The sequence below is a fragment of the Numida meleagris genome, chromosome 4, assembly GCF_002078875.1.
Source record: "Numida meleagris isolate 19003 breed g44 Domestic line chromosome 4, NumMel1.0, whole genome shotgun sequence".
Classification (NCBI taxonomy): Eukaryota; Metazoa; Chordata; class Aves; order Galliformes; family Numididae; genus Numida; species Numida meleagris.
In genome coordinates this window covers 38,080,868-38,096,705 of record NC_034412.1, presented here as the reverse complement: position 1 = coordinate 38,096,705, position 15,838 = coordinate 38,080,868, and the positions used below count along the sequence as shown (strand labels likewise).

The following is a 15,838-nucleotide window of genomic DNA, read 5'->3' as shown; positions in this document are numbered from 1 at the left end:
TTAAAGAGGAGGTAACAACAAAATTAGCAAAATCAGAGGAGCAGAGGGGTCTGGCAAGAATCTTAGGAAGCCCACTGGAAAGAAGGTCACACTGGATCTGGTGCCATCGCCATGGCATTTCAGCCAGATGCTACCATCCAGCATTTTGAACAGGGATTCAGAAAGGTAAGCAAATGCTTCAAAGACATTTAGCAGCTAAAGCAGCTAAAACTTTTACCAGTTTTTTACTTCTCTTCTTTAGGAGGAAATGTCTGATACAGCTTTGAGGCTAGCCCTGTCTTAAGCAGGGATCAGCTTTGGATGATCTCCAACACTCCTTACATCCTGATTTGCTCTATGACTCTAAGCTATGTGTAGCAGAAATGCTAAGTACAGCTTAAACCAGTGATTGAGCACCTGGAGGGAAGGCAGGGCCAACCCAGGGGAGCTCAGCTGCATGCAATGTACCTGAGTGACCAGAAGGGGTGGAGCCAGGATCCACCCTTTCCCAGATCTCATTTAAAGGTTGGCAGTGGAGAGAAGGATGCTTTGCTAGCGATTCCTGCCTACCTGAGGCCTTCTGAAGGTGAGCAGCTTCTTTCTTTTATTTCTGTACCTGCTGGTTGTTGTATTTGAGTAAATCCTTACTTGGTATACTTTGAGATTTTGTTGCTCTTTCCATTATGTTTCACTCTGCCAAACAAGAAGCTTCTTTTGGGTCTTGGTTTTGTGTCTCAGCAGGATGTTAGGTGGATCATCAAAGCGTAATAAGTCATCTATGCGCTACAAACTATTTCCCCTTGTGACATCTTTTGTCCTGTGAGAATCTAAAGGATTTGGTTTGCGAATAACCCCATAGCTTATTTTGTTAAGTTTTCTGCTTCAAGTAGTTTTCTTTCTTGTGTCTCACAGCTGTAGTTGACTACACAAGCACAAAGTAGTATCTATCCCACAAAGCTCTGTGTACACTTATGGTTAAGCAATGCTCTAAAGGTCCTTACGTTTTTGGTTTTTTAGTGGAGTAAGAGAAGTATTCGTCCGAATACTATCTATTCCTAGGAAATACCAGATAGCTTTTGTAATCTCTAGTTGCTCTGCAACGCAGAGCTCAGATACAAAACTAGAACAAGAAAAAAGCAAAAAATAGCTGAAGAAAAACTGCATCCGATCTCTAGAGCTTCTTGTATGTATATACATCACTTTGACTGAATTACAAACAGCAGTAGAAAACACTTTATAAGTGTGCTTTGAGATAGTTTACAGTCTTTAAAGTATTTTACTAGTAGCATTATGAGAATGCTACTTCGTTTTTCAGGAAAATAGCTGTTACCAACTTGATCCGTGGAAAGAAGCTCTTGCTTGATTATGAAGGCTTAGCATCTACTTTTAACAGGAGGGTTTTGTAGACAAAGAGAGTGGTTTACCTCCAAATTTGAGGAGCCTTGGTCCCCACCTGGGAATTAGATGCCCTTTCATAATTTGAAAGCAGGAGCTTATATTGCTCCCTCCAGGCCTTTGGAAACTTAGAGGAGTCAACATCTCCTGTCTTCTCCTCCAACTTTCTTCCTTAAAACTACTTAATGGGTTTGGGATTTCATCTCTACCATCTGATGGTAAGGCCTTTGCAGTCAGATTCCTCAATGTGAAGGGATTCTGTAGTACCCTTCTAGCATGATATTTAGAGATATTTAAGAGGTATTTAACCTGAAAACTGCTTATTTTCAGCTTTCCTGAATCAAATCAGCCTTGAGCACCTTTCTACAGGCTAAATAGAATGCTAGACAGAAAATACTTAGTTCTGCTCTGTATAGCTCTTTACTTCTGCCTCCAACAAGCAGGTGCTAAGGAATAGATTAATCAAGCCTAAATTTCACCTGGTTAGTGGGAATAATGTTGGTTATCAGCTCAGCTGTCTAATTTAGGCAGACTATATCAGGGCCCGAATGCTTTGCAGTCAGAGTTTATCTTGAATATATATATTTTTATAGTGCTGCTATAGCCTGTTTAATGTTCTACTTCTGTTTTTACTTCATATTTGCATTGATCTAGCTTGCTCTAAGTATTTACACCAACACCTAAGTCTAGTTACAAACAGCCCTATGCCTCATTTAACAATATTTTCTTTAGCTCCTTGGGATCCTGGTGGTGACACCAGAACTTCTGTGTTTTCTAATTCCCTTGCATGAATACAGCTTTTTTCCTTTGCAGGTCCTCATTAATTAAAAATACTTTAAATATTTTGAATCAAACTGTAGCAAAACATTCTGGCATAACACATAAATTACTGAGAAAATGCTCCAGTTAGCATGGATGTCTCCCAACATTAATAATAACATGGCAGCATGTTGCAATCCCAGCCTGTCTCACCCTGTTTCTCCTCCACACTGCAGCAGTGACCTTCTGCTGTGGCTCTGCCTCTGCTCGAGCAGTGAGGAATGGGGAAGGAAGGGAGGCAGCAGGGTCCTTATCTGCCCTGCCCTGGAAAATCACCCCTCGTGTTCTTCTGCTGTTTTAGTGTGGTGGTCCCATGTCGTGTGATGGGGATAGACGGTAGCACTGTGTTTGTGTGCTGAGCCCTGCTTTTCACTGGTTAGCAAAACTTGCTGAGATAGGCATGGAGCAGGAGCTGCATGAGTTCTTAAGCCAGGGATGTGCAAGCGTTATGTCAGTCTTACAAGGCAGCGAGTTTTTTAGTTCAGAACAAAGTGTCTGTTTTTGTAATGTAGTAACTGATTCTGGAGAGCAAATTCCACATAGTAGTGTTTGGTTTAATGCTTCAGATTATTCAAAGTTTTCTATTTTTGTACTTTTCTGTGTATTTCTCAGTTTCCTGGTTGGTCTAGTTTTTTTTTAGTGCTTTTTTATAGAACTGTGTTCTATTTACCCATAGAACTGGAATATCTCATTGTATTGACTTTTCCTGAAACTAGGCTATCGTGCATATTTTTACACATGCTTTTTAGATCTCATTATTTTGTTTTCCTGATTCTCTTCTGAAAGATTATTTTGTAAAAAGTGCTCTAGTGTAGTGACTATTTTCTTTATCAGTTATTTCTTATTAAATCTGCCTATGCTGCAGGTTAAAGTCTTTCTGTCTTTCTCCCTTTCTCCCTCAACTGCCAACTCAGCTGTAGCTGATCATGCAATTTGGTCTGATGATAATTTATTCCAGCTAATGATGCATGAGATGCAAAAAAGCCCAAAGGAGGAGTTTAGGGAACTGGAAATTAGGAGGAGAAAAATTCCCAAACCAAACATTCCCACCTTTTTTCCTTGCAAACTCAGCACATCTTACGCTGGAATTACTGAGACACCATGGAGCCCTGCTTTTTTTTAACAGTCTCTTGGTGGTGGAGTCACACTTTAAATCATTCTGCAAAAGCATGACTTAGTTAACACTTCATTATACAAGAAGGTTTCCACTATGCTGGATTTGGCAGAAAAATCTGACTTCTCTCATGCATTTTATCCATCATCCATTTCAAATTAAGAAAAGAAAATGATGTTCAAAGTTTTTGTCTAAAAGGCATATGGCTGAATGTCTACTTATCTAACCATCAGCTGGGCTAGCTGGATATTTTAAAAATATAAAGGAAAAGATCAGGTACCAAAGATAAATAAAGGCAGTTATGTAAGCTTCTCCCACCCTTAAAGGAATAAATGTTTCAGTACAAAGCATTATTTAAAGAGTGTCATGTTTCATCTAAAAGATCATGGATGGTGTGCTATATAACTTTACAATGTGGCTAACTAAATGAATGCAGTAAATAGAGAACAAAGTTGTTTGCTCATATTAGGGTTTCTGAACTGTGATCTTCAAACTACCAGTTGTCAAAGTGCTGCGGTAATGTGCACATATGTGGTCCCAGAGCCAAACCATCCCTTCTATAGCTTGTGTTGAGGAAAAGGGATCCTTTAAAATATCTGAGGGTTAAAAACAGTGTAGGAAACTTGGCAGTCATAATCTTGGTGGAAAATCCTTTCTCAAAAAGGAGAAAATAGAGTTAGCACTAGGATAATACTATATCCAGTCCCCAACAACGTTCACACTGTCATAGCACTGGGATTCAAGCCTCTAAGAATGTGTGGATACTTATGGTTAGTTTCTACAGCTGAATCCACAACCTTAATTCACTTTCTGCTCAATTCTTTAATCAAGACTCCAACTCACAGTGTCTAAATATTCTAATTGTGAGATTATGTGCAATCAAATAGTGAAATATTTTAATTTTGTATCTTTAAAAAGATACAGTCTTAAGCCAAGAAAGAGAAATCCCTCTGAAATGAATACATACCCTTGCCATTTTGCTTCATTTTTTAAATATATTTCCAGTATTGCCATCAATCAGGTGAGCTGCTGCACCACAGCAAATGTAAACTTATTTTTGAATCTAGCTATTCTTTGGATCTCTGTCAGCTAAAAAAGGATGTTCTAATTAAAGATATCTCAGTCTGTTTCAATAGGCAAGGGCTTGTGATGGAAGACTTCTCAGGTCTGTAATAATATGATCTCCTGACAAAGAAAGTACAGAAATACTGTACAGGAAGTGCCATTAAGTAGTCATCTAGTCCACTTCCCTACGCTAAATTATTTTTAGTCCCCTTTATATTACTTCTTGAATAAAGACTGCGGTGGATGTTGTAGAAAATGACTGCTACTCTCTTATCTTCCATTTTGCTAATACAGTTTTTTCTCCTAATGCAAGTGAGTGTCAAAAAATTTGTAAAACTTTTTTATAACTACCAGTTGTCAAAATGAGACCATTTTTAACAGCATCTTGAAGTATCTCTATTTCAGAATATCATTTACACTTTTATAAACTGCCTATAGATATAGAAAACTAAGAACAATAGCAAAACAACACTCCCCCACAAGTGCTCTAATAGGTAGCCACTGTTTTCTTTACAAAACCAGTTGTAACCTAAATGAAGTCTATCTGTTAATTGATTCCATCATTAAAATTGTCATGACAATGCAGGTTCTGTTCTGAAAACTGACAGCCCCTCCAAGAAAAAGCTCCCACAGTGGTACAAAAGAATTCAGACAAATACTTAAGAGGCGCTGCCAGAAATGAAGCAGCAAGGATTAAGTTTAAATTAGGTTTAATTCATAGTCCAAGTTAAAATTACCCACAGTTTCTGTAGAGATTATCAAAACTCATGTAGGCAGTGTCCTGCAGCTGGCCTGAATGACTCTGTGATTCTGTGGAGAAGACTGACCAGCTCTGCGTGGTCCCTGCAGGGCACCCTCCCATGGGATGCTGCCTGCTAGCCCCCTAAACAAGCTGAAGCTCAGCAGTCTTAGTCTGCATTTGCTTCTTCTACTCAGTTACCACTACTAGCTACCGCATGATGCTACGTGAGCTGCTTTTGGACTGTAACAGTGAAATAAGCTTATTCCTTATTTTTCAAAGTGTCAGTTTTCTTGAAGAAAAGAAAAAGTAGATGAATCATTTGCCATTTTTTGTCTGTGACTATGCCTCTTGTGCTTACGAACTGAGGAAGAAGTGGCCAACCAGAGCCTAAGAGAAATTCTCCGTTCTTCAGTCTCTGTGCTTGAGAAAGGATTATAGGTATTTGCTTTTGTATGAATGTTTCTTAAGCTACCTGTGGATTTCTAATATCTTATGATCTGCCAAGAGATCTGCTGGTCATTCACTGAGTTGTAATATCCCAATAGGTTCTTTGCAAGCATCCTTTGTGGGATGCTTCATCTCCTTCAATGAGAGTAGAGCAGATGCATTGCTGTCTTCCAAATGGGTCACCCTGGAAGTTGTCATCTGCTTTCCATCCTATGGTGTGTCCTGACATGCTTCCATGTGCTTGCTCTTTTGTAACCCCTTCTGTCTCCGCATATCCTATAGAATGTCTGTGTGTTGCCTTGCCTGTCTCTCCAGCAGAGGGGAGAATTCCTAGAAAGAAAACTTCACGTGTATTGTTAAGAGATTTGGTCAGTACTCTTTTTTTTTAAAAAAAAAGGGCACTGTCCATCACCATTAAAGGGTTGCTACAAATCTACTCATCTCCAGATTTGAGAACGCGTATTTTAAATAAGAGTTGGGCAAGAAATGTATGTACCCATTTGTTCAAACTGGCAGAGATAATATTTGATGACCATTTTACTTGAAAATTTCCAAAGTGACTGGTAATGCTTTTAAAATGTACTCAGTATTTTGGCTCCTTACATAAATGTTGACTTCATATTATAAAAGCCTTCCTACTCTGGTTCCCATATACAGCATAGTTATCTGTATTCATTCTTTGGGCAGTTCTTCAAAAGGTGAGCTTGCAAGAGTTTTTCTGTTCCTGGTAGAATCCAAAGACTCTAAAGGTACCCCAATGAAGATAGCTGACCAAATAATGTCAGAAACTGATGCAACATATTATCTCAGAGTTGCGCAGAGCTACATTCACTTGTAAAAAAGAATTAAGCTCTGATCCCTGGGATAAAAGCAGAACATCAGGGAAAGATCAGAGGCAGGCTTGAGACATTTCTGCTGAGGAGAATCAGTTATTTCAGCTCTCCACTTCAAATGTAAACTGAGTAATGTTCTTGCCTACATTGTAGGTTTTCCAGGGAGATCTACTTTTTTTTGAAGGAATAACAGTCTTGAGAGTGAATGGTTGAAGGTGCTGTAGCAACATGTCAAACCCCTTTTTTCCACATTATAAATTCTACTGCCTTGGAGGAAACCACCTCATGCCTTGGAGCATTTTAGGACAAACATTAATAATAACAAATTCTAATTGGTCATTATTGCTTGAACAGAAAATATCAGATTTCATTTTCACCAGTAGGAAATGAAAATGTCATGTACTGTAATATGACAGGCATGGAATTTACAGTAGTGATATGTACGTGTAATTACCTTTATATGTGTAAATGCACACAAAGCAGAACACCAGGGAGGCCGTTTTACAACAGATTTAATCAAGAGAACATCTACGTCTCCTCATAAACTTACTTAACCAACTTTGAAAAAAGAATGGAGTTGATTAGACAGGTTAATGGGGTGATGTCTTTATAAATGACAGATGGCCATGTTAGAACAGAAAGTTGTTCGCTCTCCATTTTTTATTTTACTTATGAGAATATTTTACCTTTTTTAACTTATGAAAGCATTGCTCATACATTTTTGATTAGCAATGGTTCACTGAAAAAAAGCAATTTCCAGTGAAACTGAACTTTTAACTGGATGGATGTTGTAATTATATTTAAGTGGCAATAATCAAAACTAAAATACAGAATGATGTATAAACATCCTGACCTCCCCACATTGGGTTGCAAATGGCAAAAAGTGCTTACAGATTTGCAAGCTCATAAGAACATAACAAAGAAATGGAAACATGGAGAAGAAAGCTAGGTTTTCTGTATAATTAAGGGAATATATGATGAATTTGGCAGAGTAATTAAAAAAAACTGTAAGTTAAAAAAGGCAACAGTCTTAAGTTATTAGCGCAATGTTAGCTACTAAAAGGAATAAAGAAACTTTCTTGGATTTTATGATTTTTATCTCAGGTGTAGAATTTGGTTGCTAACCTTTTCTCCTATATGTAAGGTATCCGGAAGTGGATCATATAAAGTGTTAACTTGAAGAAGGACTTATTAAGACCTCTGGCCAAGTCTGAGAAGAAGTGCACTTCTCTTATAAGAAGTGTTATTCTTAAAAGCCACAATTGCAGTAGCAGCTCTTGGCTCTTTTCTGGCCACTATACTGCTTGGCAATGATCTGTGTGGGATCACTGGCATGTGTGACAACTTGTGAAGCTCTGGTTTCCAGTGCCTACTCAGCTGTATGAGCTTTTTCTGCAACATTCTCCCATTTCATTTCTTCTCCCAGGTGAGAAACGACCATTCCTAAATGGAGCAGAAATGGAGAAAATAAGACATGCATTGCTAACCTCCTGTTCTTTTTTCTTCTCCTTTCACTGTGCTACCATCTCCTTTGGCATTTGTCAGTGTTCTGAAGCATATAGCTCCTTCATCTGATGCAGATCTTTGATTAAAATAATCCTGTTGAATACATCTGTAGCCTCCAGACATGAATTTGAAAACCAAAGTCTCCCAGAAATGTTTACTCTAGAAGACTGCTATCTAAAATTAGGGTTTATGAGAAGCCCTAACCTAAACTTTGGGGGGGGGGAAAAAAAACCTCTTGATCTTCAGTGTCCTATTGAATTTACTAGAATTGTAATACTAGAGCAGTGACACTTAGGTATGTCTGTGAAACTCTGCAGTAGACAACAGTAATGGAAAAAGAGTTTGAGATGCTCAATCATGACAATGTGTCTGCAGCATATCAGAGTTTAGCTCAGAATTTTTTCAAGTCTTTTCGGTGCTATCATACCACAGATGAAATTTTGCTCATTTGTACATAGGCAAATAGTTTCTGTAAAAGCAGCTAATCTTCATTACAGAAATGGATCAGCTTATCTCTTACATGTGTGAGTAGGTGGTTGGCAGCTGCAGAGTTTTCTTATTCTACATTTTACTAGTAACATAATTGACTTTTTGGGTGATAATTTGACATATTTAAGTCACTATGCAATTTAATCAACTTGTCCCACAGTTCACCCCCTATAAAAATAAACAAAACAAATTTCACACGTGGTATTCATCAAGGTAATGGCCATGACAGGCTTTGTCTTGTATTGGCATTTCCAACAGAGTAATTGCAATGATGTCAGTAAAACCACTTATCAATGTGTTACAATCTGTGTTAATGTAGCAAGTGTTAGCAAGCCACGATGGGCATAATGCTTTAGAGATTGTTTAAGTCTACCCTTGTTCAACTCATTTCTGAAGTTCAATCAACATTTAACCATGTACTAATACCATAGCTAATTCCTGCTGCTAGGTTCCAGATTTCCTCCAGAGCTCTTATCTTCCCCAGAGTTAACTGGATGCTCATAGCAATTTGGGCTAGGGGTAGGTATGAGTTTCTTGGCTTTAGTTGGTTCTAACTGCATCAGTGGTGGATCTCTGGTTTGATAAATACAGTGAGGATGAGATGTATGTGGTTAACATAGAAAGGATTGTGTGAAAGAATTGTCTTCAGGAAAAGACAGTAACCATCTGCAGCAACTGTTTTCCAGCAGTCTGGTGGCTTTGCAGAGTAGTGCGTGTACGTCTCTTGATAAGCAAAATACCATAACTAATCTATTCAGGCAATCCTCCATGGCTTTTAGTTTATTGTGATTTCTTAAAGTAAATATTCCTCATACACGGCTATTATAGTAATAATAATGGAAGAGACTGTTTTGGAAGAGCCTGGTAAACACTGCAGTCTACTAAATCTTTTATTTCTGTTTGCATTCCTTTCCTAAAACTCACTGATTCCCTTGATACTTTACTGCTCAGGCAGGGACTGCCTACCTGTACAACTTCTCCTTGCCATCGATCCCTGTTTCTGTTAAAAACACTCTCCAAATCCAGTTCCTGTGAGAAGTAATTTGTAGGGGGTTTCAAAACATCCTCTGAGATCATACTGGAGTTTTACACAGAAAACCTCTCATAATCCCTCTCACAACTCTAATATGGAGCTATTTCTAGGTCCTGTGTTTCTTCTGGGCTCTGTGCTCGGCTCTCCCCTAAGCAACAAAACCAGGCTTGGCTGGGGAGTTGAAATAGTGTGTGAAAAATGACACTGCAGCACAAGGCAGGTGTAATTAAATGGGTTGGTACAGCTCCTGCTAGGCTGGGAGCAGCTGCTCCTGCAAGCTCAGAGACAGCCCCAGTCCAGCACAGCAAGGCACTGAGTGCAGACTCAAGGCCAATTCCCTCCAGAATGCTCTCCAAGCATACAGCTATCTGTTATGACGAATGCACCGTATAAACTTGGGTTTTGGCAAATACAGCTGTAGTGAAGAACCTTATTCTTTCTGTATGCTGATGTTTTATGTCTGTCTAAGTTTTCCCTGAACTAATCAAGTGTAGGTTTTATCACCAAAGCAGAAAACATTATAAACATTTTTTTCAGAGCTGCTGGAAACTGTGTTCTTCAGAGGGCTTTCACAACAAAAAATATGTTTTTCATAAAAGAAGGGGTGGAAGGAAGGCTAGCATACTAATGGTGTATGACTTAAAAGGAGATGTAAGCAATACTCATTAAAATAGCAGACAATTAGTTGTTTCACAAGCTTATTCAGCATTTACTCCAGTAAAAGTTCACATTTCCTGTGATGAAGTATTTCCTGTCACAGCTTAGATATTGTAAGGAATTACACTGACGCTCTTAACATCCTTTCTAAGCTAACAGAACAGAAGAAATAAGGTAAAGCAGCTGCTTTAGCTCAGTGTTCTCATAATTTCCTGAGAAAATGGAAATTTATTTTCTAATACAATTAACATGAGACTCATTAAGCATTCACTTATTAGTTCAGTGCTATTTAAAAACACTGATAGTGGCAATCCAGAACATATAACAAAAAAATGAAGAAAACTGATTATCATTCTGAAGAAAAGTAGACAAAATTCACCATTTTAAAGCTTACATTATAAAAATGTAAAATTCTATGTCTTTAAAATGCCCTAAAATAAAAATAATAACTCAAAGCAACCTCTAACACGTATTGGCAAAAAAATTCACAGCTAACCAAAAGGAAACTTCCTATTTTGGCAAGGTTAATCTTTATTTTGGGATTACATTGCTCTCTTGAAGTATGGTGTTCTGTAAAAGCAGAAAGGACCTCGCATTTAAGGTCAACAGTATTTATAAGCAGCTTTTTTTATTTGGAGCTTAATTTCTAGCCAAGGATTTTTAAAGCAGATCTTAATGCTCAAGATCAAAGAGTATTTTGTCATAATAAGTTATAAAATGATTACTACTTTTTGCTTAAAGGCAGTGTATTTTGTTCCAGCAGACTCTAACTGCCAAAAGTCACTCTTCTTGGAACAGATGCAACAAAGCTGGCAGTGAATCTACTTTTCAGCTGCTACATTTAACTCCCCATCTTAGGTATTTATGCACTTATTTATGCATATACCCCACTGTCTTTAACAATCAAGGCCAGGCAAGAAGCATTTCTTTATCTGTAAGAAAAAAGATATATAGAAAGATCTGGCAGAATTCAACATGACAATTCTGTCCTCACTGGCAAGCTGGATTTGCTGGAGTATGCAATTTGGATGAAAATATCTGAAATCCATCAAGATAGATTTAAGCAATTAATTTTCCTTTATTTTGTGTGACTAAAAAGATGTTAAAACAAAGAAGAAAACAGAACAAGGTTAGCAACAAATATTGCATCAACACAGATAAGAAGAAACTTCATAAATGGAATTCATACTCAAGTCACTAGTTACGTACAGAGTTCCAACTGATATTTCATTTCTACTTCTCCTTGGTTGCAGGTAGCCTGATGAAGACCTTAAAGATAAAGGCCAACCATGGAGGCAGGGGATACTTAAAAACACGTAAGTAAAACCTGCATGTGAGACTGCGTACTTAGCCAGTCTAAATGCTCAAATAAAAATTAAAGTGTATTTATCCATTCATAAGAGGGAAGACAATACTTCAGGAAATTACATATGACTCATAGAACGATTGTGAAGGCAGACAAGGAGGCATCGGGGAATTCTAAGATTAAAATGTCAGGATTGCACAGCATGTGTATAACCAGACATGCTCACTGTGGTCTAATAGAGACTTGGAAGTGTCAGCATTATGGTTCTAAACAATTCAAATACCAAGGAAGAAACTGCACATGTCTGCAGCTCAAGTTAGAGATTATCATCTCTTCCTAGTAATGTATGTATGTAATTAAGGGAAACATGGAGAGAAAGGGGGGGGGGAAAAGGAAGCTTACTCCTCTGTTAGTACTTGGAATTTCAAACAGGAGAGCAGTTTTGAAATGCTTCTATTTTGACATATTCTGTAGAGGAATGTAACCATATAATAAAATTATGCATAAAGGGAACCAAACAAGCAATGTAACAGAACAAATTCCAAAGTTTCTTTTTCTCTTTCCCTAACCACTGGAAACTTGATACCAACACACACAAAGCATGGCATTTCCAAATGAAGCCAGAGATGAGTTGAAATATTGAATTATGATATATCCAGTTAGATTAATAGCTAAGATTTATCAATTGCAATCTTCTATAGTATGCTTATTAGAAATATTGTGTCTCACCTCAGAAAGCTATTTTCCCGAAGAATTTATCTGTACTCTTTTTGTGTGAGACCAGTCAAGGAGACGTTTGTTCAAACAACTTTTTTCCCAAGCATACTGCAATATCAAAAGTAAGGAGCAACTTCTATTTCCATTCACCTATTTGGAGTTTCATTCAAGTCAGAATTCAAAGCACAGAAATTTATCTCCAATTTGGAGAATTATTCCTTTTCCCTCCATAGAATGAAACAAATGACAACTTTTTATATAACGTAGAAAATATATAGTTCTATATCAGTCTATCAGCAAGTTCTGCCTACCTTCCTGAAATGATCCTGCCTTTGGAAGTCTTTGATGCTATCATCTTGCTGTGATACCTTATGAATAAAAACCATATTAAATTAGAAAGCAAAAAATATACAGCATATCCGGTACTATTCAGAACTACACGAGATTTACTTTGTTCTGTGAGAACTAGCATGCAGAGCACATTTCAACTTTGCTTAAAGAGTTTCTTTAGGAAAGGTGTTGGCAGTCACATTATGGAAACAGCTGTTATGGTTATTTCCTGCCCTATTTGGGACTTGAATCTGTGCTTACAACATTACGGAAAAGGTTCTAGTGAACACGATTCTGGCTAGGATGTAATTTATGTCACAAATAGGTATCCAGGGTTTGTTGTAGTGAAATATGTACACAGAGAGGGCTCTATGTAATCTAGTAACTAGTGTTACATTTCCAGAAATGTGGATCTAGCCACATTCTTCTGGGAAGAATCATAGAAGTGCTTGAGTTGGAAGGCACCCTTGAAGGCCATCTAGTCCAGCTCCCCTGCAATGAACAGGGATACCCACAGCTCAGTCAGGTTGCTCAGAGCCACCTCCAGCCTGACCTTGAGTGTCTCCAAGGACAGAGCTTCCACCACCTCTTTGGGCAACCTGATCCTCACCATCCTTATTCCTTCTCACTACCAGTGAGAATAGGTAGAGAAATCACTGGTAAATTTCTCTTTTTTGGAAGAGATCTGAAATATCCAGCCTGTACATTAATGCATCTGACTGTTGTTGCGTTTATACTCTTACTTAAAAGTGACAACCTTGTTTGGAATTTATTTGGCTACTAAATGTTCAAATAATTAACCACTTAAATAATATATACAACTAAAGCTCAAAGCAATGTAGCAGAAAAGAAAGGATCCAAGCAATCATGAGGTGAATCCTCATTCACCAAAGCAGAAAAATCACTTTTCAAGGAGAACTCTATAGAAATTTTGTTGGTGGTGAATGCTAGAAAGAATAAATTTAACAAACAGCAGTGGTATGTATACAGGTGCTCTTCCAACAAAGGAGATAATTACTTACATAACAGTGTTGCCATAGTGGATATCCAGGCCTTGGTGTAACCCACTACGTGCACACATAACGAAGTAATGCTTTCCTCTCAAAAAGCTGACAGCACAGGTAGATTTAGAAGAGGAGGAAAAACGTGTAGGTTGAGAAACTCGAGCTAGGTATAATTATAAAGAGTATCATACATGGCAATCTGAACAAAGCAGCTGCATAATCAATATCGAACAGATGGAGAAAACAAATTTGAGAGGGATGTTACAGTGACCTTAAAAGTGCTCAATTGATAACTATGCATTAGAAGTGAGTGTAGCTGTCCAAATAAGTGGCTTTAAGAAGAACTTAAATATTAACTTGTCAGCTAATTCTGACACTACACATTTTTCAGATCACAAATATATTTTCATCCGGACCTTAAGAATTGAAGTCACTGGAGCTCTTCACTTCAGGAAGACCAAGATTTAATCCTAAAATTAATGAAGGAAACTGTAGAAGTGGCTTTGAAATCTTCAGAAATCAATTCTTTCTTGGTCAATATTTTGACTTCCAAAATAGCTGGACATTTGCTTTTCAACCTATTCCTTCTCTGCTGTATTTGCCCAGACATCACCTGTACACAGATGGGCTTGACCAAACAGCATGGCACATGGAGGAATAGCACAGTCTTAAAGTCAACAGAGCTGAAAGCTAAGTGCTGTACCACTGTACTGGTTTGGAGTGAACTATGACTTGGGAGTGTGCAAACTGCAACGTGCTTAAAGAAGTTGTAACAGACTTCAAGGAACACGTGCTATGCCAAGTGTATCACATACAATCAACATAATTTGATTAAAAATTCAATTATTTCTGTAAGAACCACGTTCAAATCAGACAAAGACAGATTTTTCTCCTTAGTATTTGTATTCATATAGGAAAGGGAAATCTAGAAAGACTATTACTAAACAGCAAAAAAAAAAGGAAGAAATCTCTGCTATTTTTCAAATGAAAGCAGTAGTTAAAAGACACTATTGTTAATGAGAAGATGGGCATCTGGCAGTTTATGTAGGATGGTGTTGTTGCTTTTTTTCTAATTGGCGAGAAATAGTAATTTCTAAGATTAGATTAACTAGGAATTTTTTAACACCTTACATAGGGAATGCTGTCACTTAGAACCAACATGATGTGTATTATGTTGTCAGTGACTACTATGCGAAGTTAATTTCACTTTTTCCTACAATCACTGTAGGCCATATGCCTTTATGCCACCTAAGTGCTGAGACTGACAGTGCTTAAATGAGAGCAATCAAATGACTTACTGACAAACTTAATTATGAGTGCATATGGGTGTTCTATTAGTGTTGTTAAGCATTGTTGTGAAATAATAAGCTGATGTAAAAAGCGTAAAAATACCATAAAAATACCAACACAATTTAATGGATTTACCTTTTCCTCAGAAGACTCCAAAAAAGGAAATACATGCATTGTGATTCTAACATAAATATTTTGCTTTAATTTTGTTCCTATATCTAGGTGAGATGAAGTAGATCCTGGTTTGCCCGCAAAACTTGTGTTTTCCACACGAGAAGAATGACAGCTTCAACATACAATAAACCGTGTATTTCTTCAGAAAACAAAAAGAACTCTGTAAGCTGGTCAAGAAAAAAATGCAGCCAAGAGGTCCAAGCTGACCATCCCGCGACTAATTCAAAACGACCTCACTGCTCGGCTCAGTTCTACACGGAAGATGCTGGAAGGGCAGAGTTACGGACGACAAATAAAGCCCTGGAACAGACTGAAGGGGCGTCCCGTGAGCTGGCAGAACTACGGGCACAGCGTCCAGAGCAGCCTCCGCAGCGCTTTCCTCACGGCGGGGCGGGAAGGGGCGCCCGCCCCCCACTCACCTGGCGCACCTGAGCGCACCTGGGCGTGCGCGAGCCGGCGGCTCCCGCCCCGTGCGCCGGCAGCCCGCCCCGCCCGCGCGCGGCCGCGCAGGCGCACGGCTCCTCGGCCGGCGGCGCTCCGGGGGCTGAGCGCTGTCATGGCGGCAGAGAGCGGCAGAGTCGGCAGGAAGCGATGGGGCTAATTGAGAGCGCGGCGTGAGGCGGCGGCGGCTGAAACTTCGGCAGCTTTTCGGAGAGCAGCGGACGGCGGAACCGCGGCTGCCGAGAGGGGCGCGCGGCGCCGCCGCTCCCGTACCCCTCCGCGCCGGAGCCGGGCAGCCCGCGCCCCCTCGGCGGGCGCAGCGGTGAGTGCGAACTTGGTGCGCGGGCGCACCTGTGCGCGCCGGCTGAGGGGCGGGGGCGGGCGCGGGCGTCCTCCCCCTTACGAGTAAAAACCGAAACCCCTCGTGGAGCGGCTTTCACCGCGCGGGGACACTTCCGCGGGGAGAGGCGCGGCCGCCGCCGTTTGCGCGGGGCGGG

At 39.2% G+C, this 15,838-nt stretch overlaps 1 protein-coding gene and 2 long non-coding RNA genes across 4 annotated transcripts in view; 2 read left to right on the top strand and 1 right to left on the bottom strand.

Moving 5' to 3' along the window:
- Positions 190-15,037, top strand: LOC110397356. Its single transcript, XR_002437721.1, has 3 exons — positions 190-565; positions 11,333-11,395; positions 14,949-15,037. It is a non-coding gene; the product is annotated as an uncharacterized LOC110397356 (long non-coding RNA).
- On the bottom strand, positions 579-14,994 carry LOC110397355. Of its 2 annotated transcripts, none has more exons than XR_002437720.1 (4): positions 14,862-14,994; positions 13,455-13,599; positions 12,414-12,470; positions 579-7,837 (listed from the first exon to the last, which is right to left on the bottom strand). It is a non-coding gene; the product is annotated as an uncharacterized LOC110397355 (long non-coding RNA). The 2 variants fall into 2 exon arrangements; XR_002437719.1 differs by having other exon boundaries at positions 13,455-13,541.
- Positions 15,414-15,838, top strand: part of LRBA (LPS responsive beige-like anchor protein) — a 377,228-nt gene continuing 376,803 nt past the window's right edge. Inside the window, exon 1 of the mRNA XM_021393535.1 lies at positions 15,414-15,663. The gene's annotated coding sequence lies outside the window, so the exon portion shown is untranslated. The remainder of the gene's footprint in view (positions 15,664-15,838) is intronic.